Genomic DNA, 6,000 nt, shown 5'->3' on the forward strand with positions numbered 1-6,000 from the left:
ATATTCTCATCCACTCCCCATTTTTACCACTACTCCCTTCCCCCATTTTTCCTTACTAAATCCCCAAAATTGCATATATCTTTTCATCTGTAAGCAATTAAGCATGCATCCATAAAATATAAGAACTATTTTTAAATAAACACAATAATGTTTCGATGGTCTTTTTTAAAATATAAGTAAAATTTACATGCAGTGGTATGTTCATCTCTTTATAGTGTTCCTTTAAATCAGTTTTGAAAAATATATACATTAGTGTTATCCTCACCATTTTGAAGAAATAAAACATTTTCATCCCTCAGAAAGTTCCCTCCCACCCCTTTTAGTTGTACATATTCTAGAATTTCATAAAAATAAGACCATACATTATGAACATTTTTTTTTGTATGTCTCTGGCTCCTTTCACTCAGCCTAATACCTGTGAAGTTCATTCATGTTGTCGCACGAATCAAGTTTCTTTTTATTGCTTCCGGATGTTTCTTTTTATTACTGCCAATAATAAATGTTTTCCATTGTGACCCATCACAACTAGTTATTTAATATAAATATTTGATGAATATTTAATATTCAATGATATGACATATTTATAGGTTAACAGGGACCTCCTTGAGAAGTCAAAGGGGTGAGTAAAGTGACAGATATTTTAGGCCCTGTGCAGACCAATGAGAGAATTATTTTCAAGCGGTCGTTACATTTTTGTGCTTCTTACAGGTATGATTCCGCACCTTTATATGGTACATTATGCTTGGCAAAGGACTAATGTATGATCATTTAATCATAACAAGTGGGTAAGTTAAGTTTTATTATGTATCTTTTGTAGACAGGGAATCTGAAGCTCAAAGAATTTTGGTAAAATGCAGAAATTGCATAGCTCTTAAGTGGCAAAGCTGAGATAATCCAGCAGGAACTGTTCCAAAAGGCACAATCGTCTCCTGAACTGGCAGTAATCTCTGGAACCTTGCAGATTGGGCACGGCATAGGGTGGGAGGTAAAAAGTGGGACCCACTTCTGTTAGAAATAGCATTTGAATTTGGAGGTGACAATGGAAATCAAGGAGAACTTATGTTCTAAAACATTGCATTCATATTTGAAATGTTGCCATTTCTATATTGGTAATTATAGGGGAAGATGATTCCATCACCCACAAAAAAGAAAAAATTATAAAATAATTTTTTGTCATTTAAAATTTTAAGTCTATATTTTACTCCTTTTTCTTACCTTTCAAAACTCTTCACATTAGCATTATTATTTTTTAACATCTTTCTTAGAGTATAATTGCTTTACAATGGTGTGTTAGTTTCTGCTTTAAAGCAAAGTGAATCAGTTATACATTTACATATGTCCCCGTATCTCTTCCCTCTTGCATACTCCTCTTTTCATCCCTTAAAGTGCCTTGGACAAGTAAGCATTCAATAAACTTTTAATTACTGGTGATATTAATAGTGACATTCCTTACATTCTACCTGGATTTTCTTAGCCCAGCAATCCTAAGGAGGCAGAACTACTCGAGGACAAAGAAGGGAACCGAAAGTTAATAGATTTTTTTTTCTTTTCATCATTAGGTGACAACATAGTCTTGAGAAAATTTGTAACTGTTTGAATATAACTTTAAAATTCAAACTACAAAAAAACCAAATTAACTCACTGAATGGCCTGTACCTCATAAGGAATATGGAAGGATAACCTATTGGGAGGCATTACTGATGTGCGTATTTTGTTAATGACTACACTCATGTTTGTTTTTCTCTTTGACAAATGAAATCTAAATATCTTGCTACTTTTTAATAGGATTGTTTTATCTGAGTTTAATAGAGTAATTTAGCTAAAGATTAACAGTCTATGAAATGCATGATTAACCTAGGCTCTCTTTATCTTCCCCATAAAACAACTGATTTTTTACGTGTGCCACGTGCTAAGCTTGAGCTTGCAAAGTGGAACGACATGAAAAATACGGAAGCTTCCCGTGACCATATACTAAAGGAAGGATAAGAATTGATTGAATGTGTTTAAGTAAGGAAAATACAATCTTTACTGTCTTTGAATAATATTCCATATTTGTCGTGAAACACAAGGAGCAATGTAATGTGGATTCTTGGGCCTCTTGTTTCTCTCTGTCTGCACCTTCCTCTCATCTTCAGTAGATGTATGGAAAACAGGAGGCAGTGAGATCTTGGTAGGCTTCTCTTGTCACTTCATGGTGGGCACAGAAGGGAGAGCCTAATGCATACAGTTGGGATGGCATTGTGTGTGATTTTGGAAAGGGGTTGCACTTGAGACAGGGTTACTCCAAAGAAATAGGAAAAACAATGAAGAGGACATATAGGGTTCAGAGAAGATTATTTAATTTGACCCCATGGACAACTTCATGTTGTTTCTACGATACCCCATGCAGCAAAAAATAATTGACATTTATTCCAGCACGATGTATTTATCATACTTATTAATACTGTAGTATATCCTCAATAATGTCGAATGACCATAATTTGTAACCACAAGAAAGTGCCATGTGAAAGATGTAAAATTCAATTGGACATCATTTTAAATAGCCTTGTGGGTTTTGGTGCTAAGAATATTAAGACATGCAAGATTCTATGATTAAAGCCTTTAAAGCTAGGTAGAAAAGATGTTTAAATATTGGGGGATCCAAAAGTTCAAATAGATGGCCAACAGGCACATGAACAAATGCTCAACATCACTAATTATTAGAGAAATGAAAATCAAACCCACAATGAGGTACCATCTCACACTGGTCAGAATGGCCATCATCAAAAAGTGTATAAATAATAAATGCTGGAGAGAGTGTGGAGAAAAGGGAACCCTCCTGCCCTGTTGGTGGGAATGTAAATTGGTGCAGCTACTATGGAAAACAGTATGGAGGTTCCTTTAAAAACTAAAAATAGAATTGCCATATGATCCAGCAATTCCAGTTTTGGGCATATATCCAGAAAAGACGAAAACACTAATTTAAAAAGATACACACACCCCAATGTTCATAGCAATATTTACAATAGCCAAGGCATGGAAGCAGCCCGAATGTCCATCGACAATACTACTCAGTCATAAAAATGAATGAAATAATGCCATTTGCAGCAACATGGATGGACCTAGAGAGTATCATACTAAGTAAGTCAGACAAAGATAAATATCGTATAATATCACTTATATGTGGAATCTAAACAATGATGCAAATCAACTTATTTATGAAACAGAAATAGACTCGCAGACATAGAAAATGAACTTATGGTTATCAAAGGAGAAAGGCAGAGGGAGGGATAAATTGGGAATTTGAGATTAACATATACACACTACTATATATAAAATAGATTTAAAAAAACAAGGATCTACGGTATAGCACAGGGAACTATATTCAATATCATGTAATAATCTATAATGGAAAAGGAATCCGAAAAAGAATATATATTTTTTTGGGCTTCCCTGGTGGCGCAGTGGTTGAGAGTCCGCCTGCCGATGCAGGGGACACGGGTTCGTGCCCCGGTCCGGGAAGATCCCACATGCCGCGGAGCGGCTGGGCCCGTGAGCCATGGCTGCTGAGCCTGCGCTCCGCTCCGCAATGGAAGAGGCCGCAACAGTGAGGCCCGCAAAGCGCAAAAAAAAAAAAAAGAAGAATATATATATTCTGAATCACTTTGCTGTAGACCTGAAACATTGTAAATCAACTATACTTCAATTTAAAATTTTTTTAAATTAAAAATGAAACGAACAAAAAATTCAAATAACTTTAATATTTGAAGGGAAAGCATATTTATGAACTCAAGAAGTGAGTAAGCATGGTAGACTTTCAGAAAGTAGAGGAACTGGGTACAGGTTAAATGCAGGGACTTATCTAGGCTCTACTACTTTGTAGCAGGACTGAGAGCAAGTATCCAAACTCTCTAACCTCTAATTTTCTTATCTGTAAAATGGGGATGACATCTCATGTGATTGCTGTAAGGAATAAATAATATGCTTTTTAGGAAAGAACCAAGCACAGTGGAATCTCTCAATACAAGAGGCAATTATTGTTATCTAGCCTCTATATTTTAGGGTGCCCTAGGAAACACTGTTTTCCTTGCAGTAGTTTTCAACATTATTACCAGCCCTCCCCAACCTCCCTTCCCACCACACACGCCCGAGGTATCTGATGCCTCCCCGTCAATAACTTTGCCTTACTATGGCAAGGAAAACATTTCCAACCAGGGATAGAAGTTGTGGGGAGATGAGAGTGTGGGGAGTCTAGAGACATTGATAGAGGTCATTAGCAGAAAATCTGCCAATATCTCTTTTCTCTCCTTAATGTGTAGATTACAGTAACAACATCACTCATGGCAATTTGCCTCAGGACCCTGCAAAAATAGAGAAATAGAAATATATCACTGTCTTTATTGATAGTTTTACATTCTTGGAACCTGGTTTCTTTAAAGGGGTGGTGGCAGAGTTCTGTTTGAATTATGTTAATTTTCTAAGAGAGAAAAATAAAATGATACAACAAATGGTGTTCCAAGTTTGCCAGACTCATTGTGAAAGCAACCCTGAAGGCTTCAGAATGAATATCCAGTTCAGAGATAAACTCAGCCTCTCATGTTCCAGCTGAGTGAAGAAAATGGACAGACTGATGGGACAGTGACAGACCGACTTATACTTTTCAATAGCATCTGTGTGCAGAAAGGCACAAAATAAATGGATGAAGAAACATTTCAGGAAAATTAATGTTTGCATATGATGTGTTAAACTGACGTTTTTTGGGGTTTTTTTTTTTTTTTTTTTTTTTTGCGGTACGCGGGCCTCTCACTGTTGTGGCCTCTCCCGTTTGCGGAGCACAGGCTCCGGACGCGCAGGCTCAACGGCCATGGCTCACGGGCCCAGCCGCTCCGCGGCACGTGGGATCCTCCCGGACCCGGGCACGAACCCGCGTGCCCTGCATCGGCAGGCGGACTGTCGACCACTGCGCCACCAGGGAAGCCCTAAACAAGTTTTAATGCCTTCATAAACAGAGAAATCACAACAAATTAGCAAAAGGACTATGTTTCTTATAATACCATAATTATCAAGGCATCTGATGTACCTTCCTCTGTAGATAATTTAACAGTATGAAGTGACATTTAAGAAATTTTCTTCAACACTATATAAAAAGCACATCACTAATGTTTTGAAAGCTAGTTATCCCACCTAAAATTGGAAATTTATATTATTAAGAAAGACAAGAAAATAAGAAATTATTTCTTAATGGTTACCTGATAAGTACGTTAACATCAAAACATATCCATGTAAATAAACACACAGTTGTAATATCATTTTGCCTAAATATATTACACTGTATCATGTATTTAATCGTCTATTTTTAATTTATTTTTATTACTTTTTATTAATATAAGGAGTTTTTTTCTATTATCTTCACAAAAGTAGGACAAGAACTTATCTATATATTCAGTCTAATAATTTTTTCATATATAAAGTATTATGAATGAGTTCCTTTTAAATCAACTTCTCTATGGTAAACAATGATTGTTCTTCAAGTCACAGATTCTTTTCTGAGCCTATTTCCATTTAAATTCCCCTTAACTTTCCTCCTTAAAATATTGGACTAAATGCTTTCCGTTTTTTAGATCAGGATAAGAAGAACCTCCAAGTAATCAGATTACCACAAAAAAGGATTTTTTAAATAGTACTGGCTATTAAACTTATGAAAATGATTTAAAAACAAAGTTGTGTATTTTTATTTTACATTACCAAAATTTAAAGTGCAGAAATAGACTGGCTAAATATGTAAATGTCCAATTTCTACAGGAAATCTAGATGTTTCATAGATATGTCTTCAAATACATGTCTAAGAAAGAAAAAAATAATATTCAGACATCTTCATATAATGTAATCATCAAAAAGGAAAAACTGATTTATATAAAAAATCTAACTGATATTACTCAAATGTATGCAGCTGATTTTCAAGTAAGGAAATAGCATATACTTACAAGATCATCAAGATGTGGACAAAAAAATATAATACAC

The sequence above is a fragment of the Phocoena phocoena genome, chromosome 5 (genome assembly GCF_963924675.1).
Source record: "Phocoena phocoena chromosome 5, mPhoPho1.1, whole genome shotgun sequence".
NCBI lineage: Eukaryota > Metazoa > Chordata > Mammalia > Artiodactyla > Phocoenidae > Phocoena > Phocoena phocoena.